At 41.5% G+C, this 26,105-nt stretch overlaps 1 long non-coding RNA gene across 2 annotated transcripts; it reads right to left on the reverse strand.

The window, feature by feature from the left end:
* Positions 1-97: 97 nt before the first annotated feature.
* LOC142149946 (uncharacterized) lies at positions 98-15,075 on the reverse strand. 2 transcript variants are annotated; one of them, XR_012690938.1, is made up of 3 exons: positions 14,864-15,075; positions 11,850-11,975; positions 98-633 (listed from the first exon to the last, which is right to left on the reverse strand). It is a non-coding gene; the product is annotated as an uncharacterized LOC142149946 (long non-coding RNA). The 2 variants fall into 2 exon arrangements; XR_012690937.1 differs by having other exon boundaries at positions 14,854-15,075.
* Between the last annotated feature and the right edge of the window lie 11,030 nt (positions 15,076-26,105).

The following is a 26,105-nucleotide window of genomic DNA, read 5'->3' on the forward strand; positions in this document are numbered from 1 at the left end:
TTTTTACTACAGATACTTTAAAGTCTCTGAAATGTATAGCATTAGAGGTAAAAAATGCATCTTTATTATTTTGGAAAATGAACATGTTTAGAAAAAATATAGCTGTTCTCTGAAAATAGTATTAAAATACATTAAACATTGTGGTAACTATAGTGTTCTATGTATATTAATACTTACAGGAAAAAAAGTTATTTTCACTAACTTATAAAGAGCAATGTAGTATAATTGCTGATTTATCTGCACAAGGGATTCCTCATACAAAGACAAATGAATAAACTGCCTAGTGCGTGACATGAATACCCTTAGCACCCACTGAATGCATTCTGTGACATTCTTGCCACCACAGCTACTGTAGTTCCTGGATGATCCAGAAGCACATAAATGTAACACAGCTAACAATTTATTCAGCAATGATATTTCTATATGGATAACAATCATAAGCTCAAGGTCACTCTGCATAGTCTTCAGAGTTTCCATGATGATTTGTGGTGGAAGCCTGAACCGGCGAATCATCTCCATGTCTGTCATCCCAAAAAGGCTTACATATGACCTGTACAAATGGTCCCTGTGACTTTGCTGTTGCTTTCTAGCTACTGGTGTTCTCTGTCCGAGACAGCGACGCTGAAGTAAAATCTGCAATACCAAGACAATTCTGTATGTCAGAAAAAGGGGAAACATAAAGTTGAAAAATGTATAAACATTACTATTAAATAATGCAGAATAATATATAAAAAAATGTATATCTTTAATCTGGTTTAATGTTAGCAAAAATATTTTAAGAAAAAACTAAATTACAAGCTGTGTCAGACCTGCTTTACAAACTGTGAAACCTATTTTAGAGCTGCCTGACAGGTGAACCACCAACGGAATTAACACAGGTTACACTCAAAGCACTCAATTTAACATCAGGGCTGCAAGCTACTCATCTGCAATCCTTATCTGTCAAAGCACATCAGTTAATCAGTATTGGGATTACTATAGACAAATTGTGATAACTGGACAACCCCCTGTGACCGAACATTTTCATTTTTACTTGCTGGATGTCTTCAGCATTTTTCACAGCATTCTTTCAAGACTGTAAATTCGACTGCCATCTTGTGGCCTTTTGTCCTAATTGCAACATAGAGTGAATTCCACTGCCGTCTAGTGGTTGACTCTGTACATACATTGTGTATTTGGCTGTCTGATGTGGAAGAGAAATACTGTGAGAAATTTCATGTCATCATCATCATTTATTTATATAGCGCCACTGACTCCGCAGCGTTGTACAGAGAACTCATTCACATCTGTCCCTGCCCCATTGGAGCTTACAGTCTAAATTCCCTAATATAGACACACACTCACACACATAGAGAGGGAGACAGACAGACAGGTAGAGACTAGGGTCAATTTTGATAGCAACCAATTAACCTACTAGTATGTTTTTGGAGTGTGGGAGGAAACCGGAGCACCCGGAGGAAACCCACGCAATCACAGGGAGAACATACAAACTCCGCACAGATAAGGCCGTGGTCGGGAATTGAACTCATGACCCTAGCGCTGTGAGGCAGAAGTGCTACCACTTCGCCACTGTGCTGCCCAGTCTGATAACACTGCATCCTTTGACCTTATTGGTTCCCTGCCACTCACGAATCCATCTCTTTTGAGCATTTGTTAAGTGCCTCCTGGCACCCAGTTTACCAACTAAACACGAACAGGGGTTGGCATACACCCCCTGGCAACCCTCAACTGCTCACCATTTTGCATTGAAGTTGCCCAGTAAACGCAACGGCCACAGCTGAACATCCAGCACAATAGTGTACCGGCCCACACACTACCACACTGCGGGCCATAACACTGCACATTTCCAGTGGTGACCAGTGTCTTACCGGCATATTAATGGAAGTGTTTTGAATTAACATGTAGGACACCCACCCAATGTAGCAACCCTAAGCAACAGATTGCTAGTTAGAGTCTACCTTTAAACCCTGCAGGTCCTACATATTAGGCAGTTGGTCATGACTCCTAAAAAGATCAAGCCTAATGTCTTGGCTCCTCCAATTAAATTGCAGCTAAAGCCCAAGTCTGCATCAAGCTTACCTTCTACGTCAAGAGGCTCTCCTCCATCGGTCCAGACCCAGGAACCAGAGGTCCCCCTTCTCATCCTCTCATCCCCGATTTGGGATCTGAGGGAGCACTGGATGCCCCATTAACAACGTGTATTTTGCACTCTACATTACATTAGATGTTAACTGCCCTTTCTGCAGATCTGACTTCTGAGAAGAGGGCGGCGATTGGAGGCCTGAAAACTGACATTGCTGAGATTGGAGATCGCACAAAACCTGAGACAAGTGGGGAAATTGGTTGCCTCCCATAATGACCTTTCTTCCTTACACTACTCTCTTCAGAATGAAGTTGCCTTTCTGAAAGATAAAGTAGCGGATCTAGAGGATCGCTTCCGCAGAAACAACATCAAAATCAGAGTTATTCCGGAATCTGTTTCCAATACAGATCTACAAGACTATGCCGTTTCACTGTTCAAGAAACTACTACCTTCCGTGGACGTTAAGGACCTTCTTATTGACTTTATACCGCCTCCCATGTCCTTGATCTGCACCGGAGAATGTCCTGAGAGACACTCTCCTCCGGGTCCATTTCTTCGATATCAAGGAGGCCATACTCTGAGCGGCACATGATCCAAGCAATGCAGCGGAGCTTAGTGATTTGCAGCTTTTTCAAGACCTCTCACTCACTAACACCAACCAAAGAAGAGCTCTTCATTGAATCACGACAGCCCTGAAAGCAAATAATACCTCTTACCGATAAGGCTTTCCTATCAAACTGCTGGTCCGACATGAATATTCCATGTATGTCATCCCATCCCTTGAAGCCAGCACTAAACTTCTGGAAGAATTGCAAATGCCTGTTTCATCTAGGACCACTGCTAGCAAGCCTTCGCTTCAACCAGAATGGACTCATGTTTCTAAAGACTGAGGTTTACTGTTTTTGCTGAAGTCTTACAGCTTCTACCTCTGACTCAATAAGTATAACTATTAGCAATTTTACTGTCTAATGTTTGAAATGTTACATTCTAAGTTTTTGATACATAAGTCATGATGTGTGATAATAGGTTTACTTAAGGGTAGTTTTATAGCCTTGTGGGTCCTGGGATGTCGCGGTGGGAAGCCTTGATGCCCCAGGCTGATGCGCATCCCCCCTTGCATTGATCACATTGCATTGATATAATACTGTTACCTGCAATATGTCAGATGTATCATTTGATGTTATATTGTTGCTACATTGCTGCTGTCCCCCTTTCCTTTCTCCTGCTACATGGGTGGGATTTATTTAGTTCCACCACTCCTCCACATGATACCCAGTTTGCCACATGCTTTCCTCTGTGGCAAATGCTCTGACCCTGTTCCTCAGGTCAGTTCAGTTTTTTTTCTCTTTATTTCCCTTGAACCTCTCCACACTGGTACCCTCTGACCCCCAGATCACTCAAACATGTCTCAAAAACAGAACAGGCTCCTTAGCTATAACTCTCCCCTTTCAGGTTCCATAACTCATGGTTCGGTTTTACTCTCTGAATGTTAAGGGACTTAACTCCACAAATAAACGCTGATTGGCGCTTACTACATTCCACAGACGTAGAGCATGATATAGCCCTTCAAGAAACACATTTTTCATCCCGTGCACATCCCGTACACATCCCGTACACACCCCCTACTGAGGGACCCAAGATACCCATTGGGATACTTCGCTAATGGCCCATTCGAAAGGAATGGTGTACCGGTGTTGTTTAGTGCCTGTGTCTGTTTCAGCCTACAATTAAAAAAAGGGGACAAATATGGACGATTAAAAAATCTGGTTGGACTTTTAGAAGACAAACCGGTGACTTTAGTCTCCATATATGCCCCTAACTCCCGTCAAATTCCTTTCCTCAAGTTACTAAGCGAGGAGGTACAGAAATTATGTAGAGGCCATTTAGTCTCGCTGGGAGACTTTAACCTGACCTTAGACCCCAAAATAGACAAGTCCAAACCACTAAGGTCAGCAGGACCTGACCTAACCCTAGGACCTTCTACTACTTTTTGTAAACTATTAGCGGAGCATGACCTATATGACATTTGGCGGGTTCAGTCTCCAAATGTACGAGAATATACCTACCACTTAAGGGTTCATAACACATACTCCAGAATAGATATGGTCCTGACAGGTAAATGGATACTTCAACACACCAGTACTATTACTCCTGCATATGCAATAGAAATATTACATATGGTTTGTATTGCAATTATAATAAGATTACAATGTTTTTAGTTTTTTACCATAAAACCATAACAATAAAAATTCTTAGGGGATAAAAAACATTTCAAGACAGAGTAGTGTGTTACAGTTATAATTGTAAAGGTGTCAATATCAGTACACTAACTGAGCAGAAATGTTTCTTTACATTTGTTTTAAATTTGTAACATGCATTTTCTATTCTGTGTAAGAAATAAAAAATATAAACATACCTCTATAGAACTGCAATGCTAATCTTTTTGATTATATTAGTATGACTACAAATAGCACACATACAGCCACTAAATCATATAATATAGGGCCAAAAAATGAAGGAATTGCTATCAGCTGGAGCAGTTAATTCACAATCATCCTATCAGACCTGTCTAGCTAGTGGTGGCTTTCATCATCATCATCAGTGCATGCATTTGCAACTGTCCTCCGGTCCAACACAAGAGATAAGGTTCCTGACATGTGTCTCCTCGTGCATGCCTACCTCAGTAATATTTTAGCGAACACGCCATTACTCTACTTGGCCTGATTAAGGCTCCATATAGGGCCCTACGCAACATACTGGATTGGAGCCCTCTTACCCTCCAATCCATACAAATCAGGGGCAAATGCAAGATTTCTAGAGGGGGGTTTCTATGCCATGCCATCAGAATGGGCACGCAAGGAGCCTGGCTATCAATTTAGCCAGAGTTAGACCTCTTTCCAGCTTCTAAGGGTAAATTTATTAAACTTTTAAAAAGGAAAAATTGAAGTGTTGCCCATAGCAAACAGACATATTCTAGCTATTATTTATGTAGTCGTACATTCTATATTTTGGGGATGGGTCAGCCACTTTGAAAAACAGCAATGGATAGCTGGCCCCGATATTCCTGGACCACCCAGACCAGGTCACAAATGTAAATTTGGTGCACCACTCAAATAGTGAGGTCCTCAGCAGAATACCGGGCTATATGCAGGTGCCTAGATCAACTAATGTGTGATCCAGCCCTATTCAGCTTACACTTGACTGCTCCTTCCCACCACCATTGTTCCTCTCCAGCTGTAAGTAGGTAAGATGTTACATGCATGCGAGCGTATATTTTTTTGTGAGCATGAAAACTACCAGTTTGCACATTTTATGCAAAAAAAAATATAGGTCCAACTCAGCTCCAGGACCATAGACTGCAACATGACAAGTTTTCCCCCCCAATGGAAAATATTTTTTAAGTTTGGTACATTCATTTATTTTATTGGAGAAAAAAATAGGATAATTATGTATGTCATGGTCACAAGAATCTGTGGGACCCTCTCAGTCTGCTTGGCTTTGCACTAACTAACTAGAGGTATGGAGATTAACAAGGCAGGAGGTATTTGCCAGGGAGCCCCACAAGGAGATATGGGCTTTGCAGCTTCTGCCCCACAGGTTGCAGTTCTCAAAGTGGGTGCCAGTTGAAATCAGTGGAAAACGCTAAAGGGTAGCCGGATGAGCAAGAAGGGTGAAGGTGGAGTCGGTGTGCAGGCTGGAGATGCAATAGGTCTGCAGCACTGAACCACTGTGAAGACTAGGTGAGCTGGGAAGCTGCTGAATAGAAGTGGAGCAATAGTGTGCAGCACAGATAGCAGGGAGCCACATCTGAACACGGTGTGAAGCTCAAAGAACAGGCACCATTAGGCTGCCACAGGTGCCTTATATACACACACAGTAATGAGTGATTAGCTAATGATAGGGAGGCAGAGTTACTAAAAGGCCGGGTCTGCAGGTCTGGCGCCTGACAGTTTGACAAAATTACCCTAGTGTCACAATCTTCATTATGAGTCGCACTGTTTTCACTTGTCTCAGCTCTAACCATTCCCCAAACAATAGGATTTTTATGTACAGGCCTTCAATACCCTTTTTTTTTCAAGAATGCATTTAGTTTATCTAGCTTGCATATCTCTGTCTGATGTATGCCCTGTTTTCCCCATGGTCCATTACTGTGGAGCATTGTGGTACCTTGCAATTCAATCACAATAATAATAACAATAATAATAATAGTATGAAAGAGAAACTTATATTTTTTAAATGATAACAGACATCCATTCATCTAGAATTCAGGAAAGATATGCTACCAATGTATGGAAGCAATGGAGGTGCAATGCTTTACCATATAAGGTATAGTGCAGCAATATGAGCATTGCTCTTACATCAGACCCAGGATTCTGCATTAAAGACTTGCCATTTTGTAACGGGGCAGATGGTTGGCACCCCAAAAGTAGTATAAGGAAGGATTCTACAGGCCTGCTGGTATGGTAAAGAGGTGAAGGTCTCCCCAGTAGTGTTGGAATAAAACAAGGAACGCAGGGCTAAATAAAACTGCATAAACTCATGAGTTTATTTTCTTTGCTTGTGGCATAAGGCATTACCACAGCAGCAGATCAATAGCAGTAGTGTACAGAAGTAACAGCACAATACCATCAACATGCAATGTTATTCAACATGTCACAAAATAAAGCACATTTTAGGAATCTTGGTTCAACAATATGCAAATATAACTCAACACAATACTTGCAAAGAAGCTGCTATCTTGGCAAAATTTCCACACAACCCTCCTATAGTATCCTATAAACTCACGGTTCTGGGCACAGGCCAATCTCTCACTGCCCTTATCTTCTCTGGGTTTGGCATCACTTCTTCTGAGCTGACAATGTGTCTCAAGCATTGGACTTTCGGCTTCAACAGGTAGCACTTGGACAGTTTCACCATCAGGCCATACCTGGCAGGCTGTTCAAAGATTTCGCCCAGATGCTTCAGATGTTCCTCCTATGTTCTGGAAAAGATGATACTGTCATCCAGATACAGGAGCACAATTTCGAAATTCATGTGACCCAGGCAGGATTCCATGACTCGTTGGAATGTAGCGGGTGCGTTGCATAGTCTGAACGGCATTCGTTCAAATTGGAAGAGCCCCATAGGAGTAGTAAATGTAATTTACTCTCAATCTTCAGGGACCGGAGGAATCTGCCAGTATCCACATGTCAGATCCAGAGTGGAGAAGTATGCTGCAGACTTCAATGCAGTCAATGAGATCCTCGGCAGAGGGTAGGCATCTTTATGGGTAACCTGATTCGATTTCCGGTAATCTACGCAGAAATGTATGCTACCATCCTTTTTTTTCACCAATACCAGCGGTGCAGCCCAGGGACTGTGACTGTCCTGATAACTCCAGTGGACTTCATTTCATTGATCATTTGCTTGACCATTTGTTACAGAGCTGGAGCCAAAGGCAGATGCCTCTCTCTAATGGGAGCATGTGATCCCGTAGGTATGCAGTGTTGTAAACCTTCCACTTTCCCGAAGTCTGTGGAGTGTCTGCTAAAGGTCACTTCGTGCTCCTTGATCACTTCCAAGACTTCTGATTTCTCCCTTCCTGGGGTGTTATTATCCCCAATTTCAATTTCTTCCCACCAAGGGGGAACAGATTCTACCTCAGGATGGGTGTCGGCCACTTGACTCTGTAGCGTCACTGTAGATTTCACACCCACCACATCCTGGAATGTGAGTTTGATAAATTTTGCCAAAGGATGGTTTCGGTGCAACCGCACAGGGTGATCATGCGGGTTTAAAAGCCATACAGGCAATCTGCCTCTTTCAATGTTCACCAGGGTACGGGCTATAGCAAAGTCACTTCGCCCCTCTGCTTCGCAGGGTTCAACAATTGACTCGTAGTTTCGACCACTAGGTCCAATCCTGGCCTTGCACCAGATCACAGTTTCTGAATTCGGCTTCAGTACCACTGGCTTTTGGTCAGTAATTCTAACTTTTCCCACTTCTCCATCTGCCTTTACAAACTTCTAATGCCCTTTTAGGAATTGTTTGTTGGAGTACTCGACAGTCTGGTGGTGCAATGGTCTGCAATTCTGTCTTCAAGGCCATAACCAATTCTTCAGGACAGCTCTGCAGGACGTTCATTGCAATTATCATTGGAGAGAACCTGTCATCCCGGACATCTGTAATAATACACCCTTGTTTTTGCAGAACAGTCTGTCCTGTCTTCAAATAAGCTTTCCAATAACCCTGACAGGTGATGCTAAGACCGTTGCTGGCCAGCAAGTTCAGCTAGGCAGGAGGTGGCAGAGTCAGTTCTTCCTCCCTCCAATGTTGCTTGAATTTCTCCAACTGGATTGTCGTGACCTTGGAGCCTGTATCCAAGAGAGTAGGGATGTTGATCCCACTAATTTGAACGGTGATGGTGGGGCAGTAGCCGACATATCGGGCCACCACTCCCTTTGGGGTAGACCTACTCATGATATTCTTCCTGAGGGTCGGTCCTGTGCCTCAGGACTTCACAGTTTAAAGGCTCATTTGATCGGCAGTTCGTTCCACATGTCCACTCCTATTGCAGCGCCTATAAATGGGTCTTCGTTGTCCATCAAACTGGTCAGAGGACAATCTTCCAGTAAACCTGGGGCGATCCTGCTGATTTTCGTAGCGTTGCCGTTTCTCCGGACACCACTCACTCTTTTCTTTGTGTTGTGCATGTTTACTCTCGACATGTTGTAACTCCCTGCCTATTATGCTGACTTCACAGAGAAGGTCAGCCATTTGTCCCATTAGGGTGCTGACTGAATCTGGCATAACAGTTTGGGTCCTTTGGCAGGAATATCAAGTCAAGGTTCGTCTCCCTCATTTGACTGGGTTCCGCCAGGTTGCTTTTTCCTTTAAATCTGGGTTTTTCTACCGGAGTGCTTTCTTTACATGGGTCAGAGCCCAAGATTTGGATGACGGTTACCTTAAACTCTGAGAAGTTGTTAGCTAGATCTTGCCTCCTGAACATACGCAGATGAACCTTCAGGGTTCCTTCATATGCACCTTCAATTAATTGGTTTATTAAAGTCTTGTCCACCTGACCAACTTCAGTGGGATTATAACTCTGAAATGTCCCTCAGGATCTCTTGCAGACTGAGCGCAAACTCCCACAGGGTTTCACCTGGCTGTTGCCTTCTGGCATAAAAATGCATCTTAAGTTCAGACACATTTCGTGTATCAAAGATGGTGGCTAACTTTTTCAATATTTGATTTACATTCTCCTTATCCTTGAGAACCAACGTCTCAACTTCCCTTAAGGCAGATCCCTTCAATTGGCCAACTAGGATCTCAATCTTCTGTTGTTCCAGTAGTGGATATAAATGGAACATCGAATGCATTTTGCTCCAGAACTCGCCGAGTGAACTGGTACCAACTCTATGTGAGTCACCGGAAAAGCTGGGGAGCCATGAGGCCACAAATATGGCAGGGTTATAGGTGTGCTGGCAGCCATGTTTGGACTGTCTCTCACTCCCTGCAAGGGATCATCTGCAGGTGGTGCAATTCTTTGTTCCTGTGGCACTGTATGGTCAGCAAATTGTTCCTCCTGTGACATCTTGTTTCAGAGTGAGTGGGTGACTTGCTTTGGACTCTTAGTAGATCCTGTTCGTGACGCCAAGTTGTAACGGGGCAGATGTTTGCCACCCCAAAAGTAGTATAAGGAAGGATTCTACAGGCCCGGTGATATGTTAGAGAGGTGAAGGTCCCTCCAGTAGTGTTAGAATTTAACAAGGAATACAGGGTTAAAACTGCATAAACTTGTGGGTTTATTCTCTTTGCTTGTGGCATAAGGCTTTACCTCAGCAGCAGATCAGTAGCAGTAGTGTAGAGAAGTAATAGCACAATACCATCAACATGCAATGTTATTCAACATGTCACAAATATAAATTATATTTTAGGAATCTTGGTTCAACAATATGCAAACATAACTCAACACAATACTTTTAGTGCAATTATACCAATTATACTTATCAGACAAAAATCAGCAGAGATGCAACAATGATTATTCCAGCTTGTTCAGGTTAGATGCTTTCTACTTCACTCTATGATATACAGATCTCAATGGGTAAATTATAATCCACAGGTTTAAGCGAAGTTTCAGCTGACACATGTCCGATGGTAAACGACAGCATCCCTTCACCGCATCGATTTTGATAACCAGAAAAGATAAGCAAGTTAGAGGACCTTCTGTCTTATTTCTAGCTATAGGCACCCCCAGCACGCAAAAAGTACTCGAGCAGAAAAAAGGGTTTTGGAACATAATTCTGAGTTGACCAGACCCACGAAAAAAGAAATCATCTAGATATTGTGCTACTCCATGGTGCCCCGTACCCGCTTGTATAGCCCAGTGCAGAAATGAGCTGAAGGTCTCAAAAAGGCGCAAGATAAAGAGCAGCCCATGGGAAGGCACCTATCTATATAATAACCGTCATGAATTTTAAAACCCATGAATATAAAAAATCGGAGTGGAGAGGAAGGAAACGAAAAGCTGATACTATATTTACTTTAGCCATAAGGGTCCCAGACAAAAATTCCTTGATCATGGACAAAGCATCTTCAAAGAATTGGTAGAATACTGTACTGATGGCCTGGTCAATTGCATCATTGACTGAACTGTCTAAGGGGTGGGATAAATGCTGTATCAAGCAAAACTTTCCAGGAGCTTTTTTCGGATTAATTTCTACTGGTGAAGTCACCATGTTTGGAATAGTGTGGTAGGAAAAGGGCCTACCATGCGTCCCAGGCTAACTTCTCCCCGAATTTCCCTGGCCAGTATGTCTGGATAGGTGTACGCAGAAAGGAGGTTTTTGGCCATGATGATCACTTCCTTATTATATAGAAGGCAAAAACCTGACTGAAATCCTATGCAAAGAAAGGAAGCCTGAGAAGCTAGAGGATATAGGCTAAGCCATTTCTCTAGAACCGATACATTAACGGGGCAGTGGGCTTTACACAGTGCCCCCGCTGCTACTGCGGCCCCTGCCAAGGCTGGGTGTATACACTGCGGACACTCTTTGGCAGAGTGCGGTCCGCGGCAATTGGAGCATGTGTGCCGGTACCTGCAAGAGTCGCCCCTACCACAGGACAAATTGTTGAATGCGAAGCACCCCGGTTGCTGAAACCTATTTGAAAGAACCCCTTGTATTAATTGCAGGTTAGGACGATTCAGGACCATCCAGATCTCCATGTCTTTATAACCCAACATATCTATTTGACCGCTGACTTTCTCCCTGATATTTTCGTCATAAATTCTCCAGTTACCCAGGTGATCACAAATAGTCATCTTGTTTATGAGATGAATATATTTTCATACATCTAACATAGCTTCTGGTCTGGTCTCAATATAACAGGCTGAAAACACACAATAGGCTGTGAGCCAATTGGGGAAAGTTTTAAAAGTCTCTTTGCCTATGCCGCCCTTAGCACAGTCTGTCTAAATCTTTCTTAGCTGACACTGTAATTTCGAACATATTGACAAAGAAACCTTTTTTCAATTTTGTTTCTGATGCTAGGTCTTATTCCGGACGAAAGGGCCATATTCTCACATTTCACCATGGGGCCTGCTAAGTGTTGTAAGAAATGTGTGTCTGAAATGCTAGCTTTATGTGTTTTGTTGTGTCCCAAGTAAGTGTTAAGTATTTTAATGAGTTTGCAGGGACCCTGACCCGAAGAAGATGTGGATAATGGCGGGCTAAGGGTGCAGGTATGCAATGTGTCATAAATGCCCCGTCTAAAGCAGGTTTCTCACCTGCCACTGATCCAGCAACGTTTGCCGTGCTACTGGTCTTCTCTGCATGTGGAACCGTCGCCTGTTGGAGAGTCCCCTCCTACGGCAACATCTGTTCAGCTCACTGAACTGCTGGAGCCTGGATAGCTGAAAAAGAAGTAACGTTGGTATCTGAATGTGAAAGAGGACGTGCACACAAAGTGGAAGGGGACTGGGGCGGGTTTGAGGAAGATTTGACCGGGTAATGTAGCCGCGGCAAGAAACCCGGGGATGGTGTGGCTGCCCTGCCTGAAAAACCGGGCTGAGTGATGCATCTGCCTCCGGGACAGAAATGATGAGGAAGCGGTGACTGTCAGGATTCTGTGGTACTTATCTAGACTTATCCTGCGATAAAAGCAGACGAGGAAGCGACAGCGAGAGCAGGTAGGATGAGGACTCTGGGTGATGAGGGAGATACAAAACCACCGCAATTTGTCAAAATAAGTGGGAAAGAAAGGGAAAGGGCCATGAAATTCTTATCAATGCTAGCTGACAGGTCAGGTGGTGCCACAGTAGGGTGCCCATGAGGAGGGCCTGAGAAAGCAGGTGCTGGGGGCATGGTGATGATATTGGATAGGGAGGTGTGATGTTCCAAATGAGGGGGTCCGAGACCCCTGTAAGGGGATGCAGCGATTCTGCTATTGGGCTGGCTGGTATCTTGTACTGGGAACATGCTGGTGCCTGGCTGGGATTCCCAGCTTCTAAACAGATTTTTCCCGCTATTGGAAACCACTAAAGAAGGGGGAGGGGGGAGGCTGCTGCTTGGGCAGGTTAAGTCTTGGCATTACCTGGTATTGGTGAGTCAGTGACCTGTCCTGTGGCAAGATGAGAAGGTCTACTCTGTCCGGCACGTGAAATGGCTGTAGCATTTGAGCCATGAAGGGGTCCCCTTCTGCCATGGGAAGAACCAGGCGCACTGGAATGGCGGCTGCTGGGGGAACGCCTCCTGTGAGAAGGGGTTAAATTCTGCTAATGGCCTGTCTGACCATGGGGGGGAGGTGGAAATGCAGGATGGGGAGGATAAGCGGCTATGTGCGTACAGTGTGGAGGGGGGATGAGCTGAACGGCGGGAGTGGAAGGGAGCTGAGGGGAGGTGAAACTAGGGAAGAGGGGATGAAGTGCCAAACGGGGAATAGGAAAGAAAGAGTGACAGATGCACGACCAAGAGGGGACAAGTGAAAGGAGCAAAGTAGCATGGAGTAAGATAAGCAATAAAGATATACAGAATGCAATGGAGTGAAAGATAGTAAGCCTGAAACACATGTCTACCCGAATGCTGGAACAAGATGGACACCTCCTGGAGCTGAGGAGTTATAAAGCATAAAAGCAGGCCACTCCTACCTGTGTATTATTGGCTGATGCTTCTGCTACTTAAGTTTAACTGATGATTAATTCTGTCATTCACACACATTATTTTACAAGTATTTCAAGCTTAATGCCTTCACTTAAATTGATTGAGGTTAAGTATATACTTTTCCTATACATCTTGTGTGCCAGTTGTTATTCTTTATGTTAGTACATTTTGATTTATACTCTTGATAACCTGATAGAAACCCCTAGCTAACTGATTATAGAAAAGAGACAACCACAACTGGGTGAATGTGTGATATATCTCTATATATATAGAACTTTTCCTGGGTCCATGAGTTCTGTCTCCACATGTTTGAAAACACTATTTTCTACTGTCTTTCATTATGTCTTCTTTATTTCTAAAGAGTTGTTTCTGCTTTAGTCAGCGCCGGTGCTAGGGTCCTTGTCGCCCTAGGCACACTGTGAAATCGGCGCCCCCCCGCCCACTTTAAAAATCGGCGCCCCCCCCCTGCCACGGGTACCCTGTCAAAATTGGCGCTTCTCTCCCCTCCCCACGTCTTTCTTTATCTTACCTGCATTAAGCTGCTCCTCTCTGCTCTGTCTCCTCCCCTCCACTCACAGATACTGTCGGGCCGTGATGATGATGTCACGCCCAACAGTCAGTGAGCGGAGGGGAGGAGACAGAGCAGAGAGGAGCAGCTTAATGTAGGTAGGATTCATAGCCCCTTCCCCCCTCCCCTCCCCTCCCCGTGGATTTCTTGGAAGCGCCGCACAGTTTTAAACGACCATAGTCATTTTTTTTTTCATTTTGAGGCGCCCTGCAGAGCCCGGCGCCCTAGGCAATTGCCTAACCTTGCCTAATGGGAGCGCCGGGCCTGGCTTTAGTCTTTATAGCCATTATGTGTACTTGTGTAACACTTCTATTGGTAGGTGTTGTTTGAGTGTAGTGTGGATCCTACCTGGTCTCCGGATGCTCTTCTTTGAATCATGACACGGCAGTAATATTCAGGAACAATAAATGACTAAAATGTTTTTTGGGGGGCAAATAATGATTAGCAACAAATATCATATAATTACAATTTTATAGTTATAAGAAATGCTATTCACAAATATTTTACTCTTAATCTAAATCAATATTTACTGCCTTTGAGTGTTTTGGCAACAGTTGTGGAAATAGCACAGTGGATTTAAACACATTTTTGCATTTATACATACAGCATATCAGATAAAACAATTACTATTTTCCTTTCCCTATGAACAATCAGTAGTTTTTCTGATAATGAACGTAGCTAGGCAATATGGATGCCAACCACAAGATGGAAAATGTATCTGAGGTAAGTTGGTTACAATTGTAAAGGAGGTTCTGTGTGGCTGTGAGGTAGGAGTCTCTGACACTGGACACACACACACAATATGGTGATTAAACATAACTTTTAGCCAAATGTTCAGTACATTTCTTCATATAAATTGTGAGGAATAGATAATACTGATATTCTGATAAATATGTGAAACTATGTGTTGTTTTTTCTGTCAGAGTATTTGTCACTTGCAAACAGGTAAATATATCTCACTGTCTCATCCTCTTCTATTATCTATTTCTATATTTTTATCCATTTCTCTTTATAATGTTGCCTATATCACATTTTTTAATGTCTGTCTCAGATTTCTTTCTCACTGTGTCTCACCACCTCTGGTCACTGCTGCTCCTCTGTCACTCTATCAGTTCTCCCGGTCACTTCTGCTGTCGCTCCAATTCATTAGCTGTCTTTTTTATCTGTTTTCCTCTATATTCTCTTTCACAAGGCTCCTCAGCTCTCTCTCTGTTACTCTGCTTCCTTGAATTACTGTCCTCACAGTCTCATCATTTTTCCTGTCAACAAAACACAGAACCTTCCAGCAGCCCTCACAGACTGGACTTTTCTGGGTCTTAGAGTCGGTCCAGTATCATGCTGCGAGACAGTCCTGGTCCACTGGGTCCTAGTGCCCAACAGTTTCTGGGTATCACAGTTGCATAATAGGGATAAGGTAAGCTTACAATTTATCCTTGTACTTACACCTTTGGATTGAGTATATAAGATTTTAAGCTCACACAAGTAGGGCCTGATTCATTAAGGAAAGGAAAGCAAAAAAATGAGTAACTTTGCACCTTGGCAAAACCATGTCGCATTGGAGGGGGGTACATTTAAATGTGAGGACAGATTTATAATTGTAGTAGGGCATGTCCTAGATCAACTCTAAATGTCAGTGTAAAAATAAAGCTATTAAGTATTTGTATGCAACATAAAAAAACAGCCAGTATTTTCCATATGTGCAAAATAATAAGCTAAATTGCACCCCTTGCAAATTAGCAATTTTCACCCCTCTCTCTTCCTGCATTCTTGTCTACTCCCAACTTGTCCACATGTGTATCCTTGTATCGCACCTCTTGCATGTTGTGTCTGTCATTTATCTGCTATCTATCTTACATACTATGTCTTATGTACAGTTTTAGGCTTAATGTCTTGTTTTTCTTCCATTTATGCTTGAATGTCCTATATTTTACCTGTTGGTCCTCTATGTTTTGTAATATGCTCTACTTCCCCACTGTATGGTGCTGTAGTGCCATATAAATAACAGATAATAATGATAATAATAATATGCTCTGTGGTAGCTTCAATGCATGCAACCACGGCCCCCCTTTAGAAATAGCAAAACATAGCTCAAAAACATTTTTAATAAAGTAATAAGTAATTTTTTTACACATTATTAATTTACAACAGTATAATTAGATGTCTAATACAGAGATCTTTTAATCCATTTAAAAGTACATGATATAAGTTTTTATGAAAAGTCTTACTGATTATTTAATCTAAAAAGGTAAATTCTATATAGCAAAATGTATTAACTGAGCAAAGCAAAATAATAAAATAAAATATGAATGTTCTGCAAATAATATACAGCAATGGGAAAGCAATACACTATTGTCTCTAAGTCATGAACATTTACACTTTGGGGGGTATTCAATTGTCCGTGATTTCGCGATACCGCTACTATTTTACGCAATTTAGCATTAGCATAGAGTGCACACAATTAAATTCCCCTTATTTTACGCTTTTAAGTCGGAAATACGCAAACTCTTACCAAGCCCATAGAACAAGTGCAGTCAGGCTATTCAATTGTAAATTATCGCGTTACCGCATGTAGAATAAATTCGCGTTTAGTCATTTTTTCGATCGCACCATTGAAGGTGTTTTAAAAGCGTTAATACATCCTTTTACTTTCAAAACTTATTTTAATATGGGTTTTTTGTTAATATTATACTTATTAAACTTCTCTCAAATGATAATTGTGTATTAAAATTACTTTAATCCCATGAAAATAAAAAAGTTACTAAAATGATATTTAAATACACCCCCTTTAGAAAAAAGCAAATGGTATAGTCCACTGGATTAAAATTTAAAACATTAGTTACATTTCTCATTTATTAAAGTAATTTTATCGTTTTAAAATAAGCATTGCCCAATCAATTGAATGTGTGTCCAAAGCACAAAGTGATTTATTTTTAACAGATGTAAATAGTCAATAATTCAATACATTATTATATCATGATAAAGTACAGTACAGCACAGCCAATACCAAAAGATAAGTACATACCAAATGCAATCGCTTGCGCACGCTGCGCCCCCACCGGACCCGATGGACAATATTCTGTATAGAATATTGTGTCAGAGTTGACTGAGGCCCCAGTGAGATGCAACTAATATATATACAGTCAGTGTTTCATTGTGAACAATAGAGATGACGTAGATTGTTTCTATAGGTCCAGACGTTGGGTGGGTCCAGGCCAGACAGGTAATAGGTTGATTCAATCTAAGGAATCCAAAGGTGGGGGTCTTCTCTCCAGGGGGTCTGCTCCTTTTCATAGCCAGTATCACACAAAGGTTTTACTCTCTAATATCAATAACTAAAGTATGCAATGTGCGATCTCTTCGCCGATTGCACCGGACAGCTGCTGATGATTAGGGCTTCAATATGATATCAGGCATGACACCTTTCCTATTACCTAAACCTTTAATAACACTACAATGTACATATAATCACTATATATATATATATATATATATATATATATATATATATATATATAGACTAATAATAAACCGAATACTATCTGCTCCTGAATTACAGTGTAACAGAACCAATATGAAATGATATAAATAACTAACTGTTGTAATGCGAGTGTGTGCGTGCGTATTTTACCGTGCGAATGCACCACGTCACGTAACACGTGGCGTACGCTTCGCAATACGCACGGCAAACCAATATTAAACCAATATACTTTCGTTCATCCAATTATACGACTTCAACAGTCCACCCTTTGATAGTACAATAAACTATCACCTTAAAGATGTTATAAGCAGGATCTCAGTACCACGTTTCATTGTTATGTAATACAAATCCCCTTTGGTGTATGTCCACACTGTTTGTAGATCTAAACAAGTTATCATAAGAGAGAGTCTTAATCCTCTAAACGACTTCTTCTTTTACTATAAACCGTACACTTCTGGAGCTTGGAGATAACTTTTTGTATGCCCTTCAAGGGTGCAATAAAACACTTAATACATTATTTGGAAAGGTACATGGTACAGTAGAACGTGTATCAGCTATACAGAATTCTCTACTACAGTTCTTCAAGTTTAACAGGTTCTTCTGTCCAACGCATGTCTTTAAGCTCAGAATACATTTAAACACTTCATGTTCATCAATAGCATCATCCTATGTCTATCAATAATGTCATATGCAATCTCCTTCAGCTTGCGTTAATATACACACATCTAATAATGTCACCAGTTCTTTTCATCAACACTTGTGGGCGGGCTATTGTCTGTTCGTTCTTCCCAGTCTCTCAATGCTCAGATTTAACAGTGATCGGCTTGCAAAGCATTGGGAGACTTCAGACTAAGGGACCTAGGTGTCCTACTTTTTCCCCTAGTGACCTCCCACCCATAGTTCAGGTACCTCAAGAATATTTAGTGGAAAGAGAACTAATCCTACTTGATATAATCACTGAGGCACGTGTGAGCACGCCCAGCACTTTGTTTGGTCTAAAACCTTACCCTCCCAAGAATGATAATCATTCTCAAGGATGCCTGCTCAAGTCCGAATATTACTGGACTGGCATCGCTGGGTGTGTCTCTTTTCTAACCATGGGGTCGCCGTACTTACGGACGTAATGCTACTCAGACAATAGCCCCTCGCACTTTCTCCAAGCTCCAAGGTTTCCAAATTTTCCTTTACCCCTGAATTGAATAGAGTAATTGGCCGGACTGATTATGCTACTAACTTCTTCCTCCCCAACACCTCCTTATCATTACCTGAACCAGTCTCTGTCACCTGCTAATAATCAAAAGAATTAACCGTCCTGAGAAGAGAGTGAAATGGGAGAACACAAAAGAGGATAAACTACAACTTCATGCTGGACAACAGTCTTAGCCTTTGGCTCAGGTGCTACTAACTGCATTCGAGGCCTTTCAGTACAGACTCATGAGTGCCCTTGGACCCTTCTCTGAGTGTTGGCCCCTCTGCAGTGGGTGGTATGGGCACCAGTGTGTCTCTGCTACCCTTGAAGCCGTGAGGCTGGTAGCCTACACCTGGTACCTGTCTGGCGGCAAATAACCTAAGCTTAAGAAATTACTGCTCCACAACTTACTCTCCTGATCCAACATCCTGACAGTTAGTGTGACCTTTCAGGAAACAGTGTTTTGGACGTTCTCGGTTGCTGTCTCACTATTTACCTTCTCTCAAGGTCTAACCTAGCCTCCCAGTTACAATCTCATCTCACGAGGGGTCAAGCACATTTCAAAAACCGACAGGTTAGGAGTCTGCCCAGGGGTGATCTTTTAGTAGCGGGAAAGGACTAGTGGCACTTCAATCAAGTTCCAACTCTTATTCTATTCAATTCATTCTACCGAGTACCACTACTTTATGTTCACACTGGTTTATGGCTAACTGAAAGTATGTGATTTGTTACCACTACTCATACATTATACATCTATTATCAATAACATGAATACCCCTATCATCTATTATAACTCTAGGACTATCACATTAAATAACAAAAGCTTTGAGTATGAAACAGTAATACATTAGACACATTTCAATACACCTCTACCTAGACATATTTCATTGGTACACCTGTGTATACTTGAGGATCCTGCATGGTGGTAATTGGATGACGTGTATTTGTTTTACCTGGAGGAAAACCCATCAGCAGGAGGGATATGGGATGGCTCTATTGGTCTACCTTGTCCATCTCTCCAGAGTCCACCAGACTCCTCACCACATCTCTTCACCTTCCAGACAGTTTATCCCTCGGGTAACACAAATCTTCCTATATTAACCAATATGTGTATGCGTGCATGTGTGTTCACCTTTTTAAAACTAAAACAATACAACGAAAAACAAAACAAAACATAGATTTGTTAGCTGTCACATAAAACCCTGCTGTCTATTTGACAGCTATGTTCTCCCTGGTGTGACAGCCATGTATGGTTGTGCGTGTAAGTGTGGACCTTACTAGCAGCTACTTCAGTTGGTAACTGTGTCACTGTATAAAGTCCTCTATGTAGTGTCCTAATCATGTGCTGGTATTGCTATAAAACGATTTCTCAGTCACCTCAACATCGCCCTCTAGACTAGAAAAATGCTAAAGACCAATGTATATCAATCGATTTTCCCTCTGCCAACTCACATGTCATTCTCAGTACCTCATATTCAGCTACTTGACTAAGTGGGAAAAGGCAAAGGGGTCTCTTTCTATAACACTTTCTTCAAATATAACAGTATCCAGTACATGCCTGTCTAACAGTGAAAATTATAAAACATGAAAATTCTACATTTTCTAGGGTTTCACATTATGTCGTATCTTGTGGTAAAAATCCTACTCCAATGTTCTACACAGAGATGCATATCTGTATGCCTATCCTCTAGCAATCTCCTGTCTCCACCCTTTGTGCATCCATAAAAAGGCACATTTTTGTACAGGAGGCACGAACCAAAACAACAAAAACAAAAAAAAACAAAAAACAAAACAGATATGCAATCTATAACACATGAATCCTATTTCCACAACAGAACCTTTCTGCTTAAAATCAGCAGTTTCTATACACATGAAAACAAAACCCCTGACTGTTTCTGTAACTTATGTCAATCTAGTGTGTGTATCTCTGAATTTGTCTTATGTAAAAACATAAAATATGTTTTAGCCCCATTGTTGAGACTGTCTGATTTTATCTCTACCAGAGCAGAGAGAGAGAGAGAGAGAGAGAGAGAGAAGTAGAGAGAGAGAGAAGTAGAGAGAGAGAGAAGTAGAGAGAGAGAGAGAGAGAAGTAGAGAGAGAGAGAAGTAGAGAGAGAGAGAGGGCGAGAGAGAGAGAGGGCGAGAGAGAGAGAGAGAGAGAGAGAGGGAGAGAGAGAGGGAGGGAGAGAGACTAGCGTTTGTGTAAAGAATGAGAAATAGGAAAGCAATGAATGATGGGAATACAAAGGTTTGAATACAAACATACATGTAGAAAGGGAGATTTTTTTACAACAAAATGACAGCTGGATTGGACTCTGACTCTATGGGGAAATGGCTGTATTCATTCCACTGTTCCCCTTAGCTATTTGCTAACTATGACCCCTCCCCACACTTGACTAGGGGTTCTTAACAGTGCAATCCAGTGTCGTCCGTCATTTGTTCGTTAAGAACTCGGTATCTCATTGACTACATACCTTTTCAACGGACTTTTCTAACTTATAATAGAGAAATGTAAAAATGTACTCTTAGTGACTCATATTTTCTCTGAAATACATAAAACGATATTTTGGAGCAAAGTATATACATACTTCATTGTTGGATAATGATTCTCAGCCAAACAAATTATCATGAGTCACTGCAGCCTAAAACAAAAGAGTGTTCCAATTGTCTATTGTTAATTAGTCTTTCAAGAGTAATTCTTCTATTTCTCTATCTCACCCCTTTTAAACACTTGTCTATACTTATTTTGTGTCCCCTTTATCTGTGAAAAGAAAAACAAGATAGTTATCTTAAAACAGCAAACAAAACAAACATTTCTATTCTTTGCCGTCGGCTAGTGATTTAGGAAAACAAACATGTGACAACATAAAACGAACAAACAAAATCAACAAAGATTACCTTAAAAAAATAAGTTTCTTTCTACATTTTGCACCTTAATGCTCACCACAGATTAACTCTAGAGTCGGCTATATTTCTCCCCCAGGAATTGGCTGCTATGAGGTGCACAGGAAACTGTTGAGAAGTCTCCGAGACTTGTGTGCGCCGTCTCTGTGGGTGTCTATGTGATTCCCCCTTAGATGGGCCAAGTCCCTTTGCTTCCGCTCTTGTCATTGTACAGTCCTGTGCTTGGTGTCCTATTTTAGTGCATCTAAAACACTTTCTCAACTCATGTTGTTTCTCTTCTTTTTTACAATCTCTTGCGAAATGGCCTTCTTCGTTACACTTAAAACACCTGATTTTTCTATGTTTCTTATTATGTGGGTTGTATGCTGGTGGTCGTGTGTGCAGTCCCTCTAGTGCTGGGATACTTACAATCATTACCCTATCACTTAGTGTCTCTTTCTGTTTATTCATACTTCTATCATGTTCTATAGCTGACTCCCTGAGAACACTTACAGTACTTCCTCTCCAGTATGGTAATGAAGTTTGCACCCTTTTTTTCAAGTTTTCCCTGAGTCCATCCATTAGAACGTGAACAGCAACCTCTCTGTAATCTTCATTATCTTTTATGTCTGGTACCCCAGTGTATTTGACCATCTCCATCAGAGCCCTGCAAAAGTAGTCTGTTGCATTTTCACTATCTTTTTGCTGGATACTAAAAATTTTACTCCAGTCCACTATCACTGGGAAATATGTGGCCAACTGTGTGATTATATGTCTAATATTGTCCTGATTATCATCCTCGGTTAAGGATTCATCCTCCTCCAACATACAATCCTTAATGAACTTTTGTATGTCAGTATTGAGAGGAAGACAGGTCTTCAATAATACTCGCCAATCGTTATTAGTTGGCTCATACACATTACCATAATATCTAATAAACTGCTGACATTTGGTCAAATCTTTCCTAGGATCAGGGAAATCAGACAAAATTGAAAATGTTTCAGACCTAGTGCATGGATCATGCTTTGCTACATGTTTTAAGGGAACATCACTATTCCTGTCTGCTTTCCCATTGGGAACTGCTGCTGTGCAGACAGGATGTAAGTCTACCAAATCACTGAAACTAGTTGCTGAAATTGCTGCTGCAGTAAAATGGATGTCTCCCCCTGTGTTAACCTTTTCATTATTCTCACCACTTTCAGCAGCTGCCCCTGCTGGTGGGACCGTTCCTCTTCTTTGTCCTGAAACATTACCTTTAACGTTACTTAAAACAACATACAAGTTACTAGTTACAGTTTTTACATTTTTGGTATTGGCTGTACTTCCCGCCCCGACCGAATTTATCGGGGGCGTGTTTGCGCTCAGTTCGCCACGCTTTGCAACGCACACTTCCGGAATGCTTGTTTCCGGTACGCTTACTTCCGCTGAACACGTGTTTTTCCTTACACTCACTTCCGCTGTGCGTTCGCTGCTCTGCCACGTGTTACCTTCCATTTGCCACGATTTTAAACAATGATTATGTGCATTTCTCACTTTCGTTGACTTAATCAACCGTACTTTATCTTTTACGGTATTTAGCACCTCTGCATTAAAACTCCCTGTTGTTGGGAAAGGCCTATCACAATCTTTGGTCATTTCGACCCACGTGTCACAATACACAGTTGCGTATGCACCATATTTTGCACACATGAGAAATCTTGCTGACTCAATAAGACCTTCCTTAGGCAGTAAATTGGTAATCTCTAGCGTATGCCTAGCACCCATGTTGCACAATATACTTTCTACCCGGAACACAGACACACCGCAATGCTCTGTTCCTTCCGGCCAAATGTGAAACACAGACACACCGCAATGCTCTGTTCTTTCCACTAAATAATTTCAACTCTGTTGCTATACTCACCGCTAGAGATCTATAATCCTCGGTGAACGTATTTCCTGTTAGCCGCGTTCACTCGCTTTTCTCGCCCTTGGCGAGGGTCCCTAATACAGAAATATCACTGTGGGCCCCAAGGGCTATCAGCTCCTCGATACCCTGGCTAAACCACAAAAATCTGCTGAGTTTATTATCGCTGGGAGCGCAAAGTCGATACAATCAACCTGCCTTTCCAGTATAATTCCTCCTAGCTGCTTCACCAATTCGCACTAACGGTGCGACCGGATCGCACTGCCTACCAATACTAATTATTAGCAAACCTTGCGATCTATTGGTAGCGCTTTTGCGAAAACTTCGTTTTCGCATTCGGTATACCTGCCCTGTATACCGTCCTTCAGTTGGGCAATCCGCCTCGTCAGACAGCAACTGAGCACCTCAACAATAAAACAGTGTATCTACGTTACAACATCACACACTATACACCTTTTCTGCGCAGAAAATCAAAAGTTCCCAACAACAGTAATAATGTCTCAGAGGCTTTCACAAGTAATTATACTATGCATGTATAATAACTATCAAAACAATTGTTCAACCACGTGGCAAATCTACCGGAAGTTTGCGTACGCACAGCAGGAAATACACATACGCTAAGCAATGCAATACAGTTAAAACGCACAATGACAGAAAAAAGAAACAGTTTTCTCTTTTGTCCCTAGGTTCTAGTTAGCGTGCCCTAGATAATGCAAAACGGACATTCGGTTTCACAACACAGAGTAAAATTCAGGTTTTGAACACAATGTGTTCTTACCCGTTTATGACGCGTCTCCACCCTTTGTTGAGGAACCGAAATCCGTTGGTCTTGCGTATCATCGGCAACGAAACCTCCAAAGCTCACGAGCCCCCAAATTATTAAAGTAATTTTATCGTTTTAAAATAAGCATTGCCCAATCAATTGAATGTGTGTCCAAAGCACAAAGTGATTTATTTTTAACAGATGTAAATAGTCAATAATTCAATACATTATTATATCATGATAAAGTACAGTACAGCACAGCCAATACCAAAAGATAAGTACATACCAAATGCAATCGCTTGCGCACGCTGCGCCCCCACCGGACCCGATGGACAATATTCTGTATAGAATATTGTGTCAGAGTTGACTGAGGCCCCAGTGAGATGCAACTAATATATATACAGTCAGTGTTTCATTGTGAACAATAGAGATGACGTAGATTGTTTCTATAGGTCCAGACGTTGGGTGGGTCCAGGCCAGACAGGTAATAGGTTGATTCAATCTAAGGAATCCAAAGGTGGGGGTCTTCTCTCCAGGGGGTCTGCTCCTTTTCATAGCCAGTATCACACAAAGGTTTTACTCTCTAATATCAATAACTAAAGTATGCAATGTGCGATCTCTTCGCCGATTGCACCGGACAGCTGCTGATGATTAGGGCTTCAATATGATATCAGGCATGACACCTTTCCTATTACCTAAACCTTTAATAACACTACAATGTACATATAATCACTATATATATATATATATATATATATATATATATATATATATATATATCTATATATATATATAGACTAATAATAAACCGAATACTATCTGCTCCTGAATTACAGTGTAACAGAACCAATATGAAATGATATAAATAACTAACTGTTGTAATGCGAGTGTGTGCGTGCGTATTTTACCGTGCGAATGCACCACATCACGTAACACGTGGCGTACGCTTCGCAATACGCACGGCAAACCAATATTAAACCAATATACTTTCGTTCATCCAATTATACGAATTCAACACATTCAACTAACCTGAGAGAACACTTTGCAGAGCTGTAGACTGAGCCAACTGTTGGATTTGTATTTTTATATTTTTATCTAAAATTGTGAATAGTTTTGTATCTAGCAGTATTGATATAGTTAATGATTCGTATTTCTATAATTTTATCTAAAATTGTTAATAGTTTTATATCTAGCAGTATTGATATAGTTAAGGATTTGTATTTCTATATTTTTATCTAAAATTGTTAATAGTTTTGTATTAAGCAGTATTGATATAGTTAATGATTTGTATTTCTATAATTTTATCTAAAATTGTTAATAGTTTTGTATCTAGCATTATTATTATAGTTAAGGATTTGTATTTCTATATTTGCATTATAGTCTATATAAGGCATTAGTAATGGAGCCATTTTCTATAACTGTTTGGCAGTTTATGTATGCAGCATGTATTGATGATTATGCACATGCTGGTTTGCTAGTTGGGGGAGAGGAAGGAAATGCTTTTGAAATAGAGGAGAATGTAGCTCTGCATGTGGCTGCAAGTGAGGGAGAGAATGCTGTGGCTCCATTACTTGATGCAAGGCGTCGGGTCCCACGGCCCCGTCTGTACCGCACACGTCGGTTACTTGATGGGGTCCCTGAGGATGAGGTGATAAGATTATATCACCTATCCTCAGATGCAATTTATTCCTTATATGACCTCCTTAAAGAGGACCTGGAACCAACAGTCCCCACAAACCATGCTGTGCCTGGATTGGCAAAGCTGCTTGGGACATTGCATTTTTTAGCGTCGGGAACTTTTCAACTGACATTGTCCGTAATTGCGGGTTTCTCCCAACCCACATTTTCACGGAGTTTGTTCCAGGTCCTTAAAGCCATGAAAAAACATACTAGGGAATTTATTAAATTCCCACAGTCTGAATTAGAATGGCGGGAGGTCAAATCCAATTTTTATAGTGTGGCACGTATGCCAAATGTCCTGGGTGCAATAGATTGCACCCATGTGGCACTCACACCTCCGCACAGAATGGAAGAGAGCTTTCGAAACAGAAAGCACTTCCATTCCATGAATGTGCAGATGGTGTGTGATGCCAGAAAAAA

This window comes from Mixophyes fleayi, chromosome 4, assembly GCF_038048845.1.
Source record: "Mixophyes fleayi isolate aMixFle1 chromosome 4, aMixFle1.hap1, whole genome shotgun sequence".
Lineage (NCBI taxonomy): Eukaryota > Metazoa > Chordata > Amphibia > Anura > Limnodynastidae > Mixophyes > Mixophyes fleayi.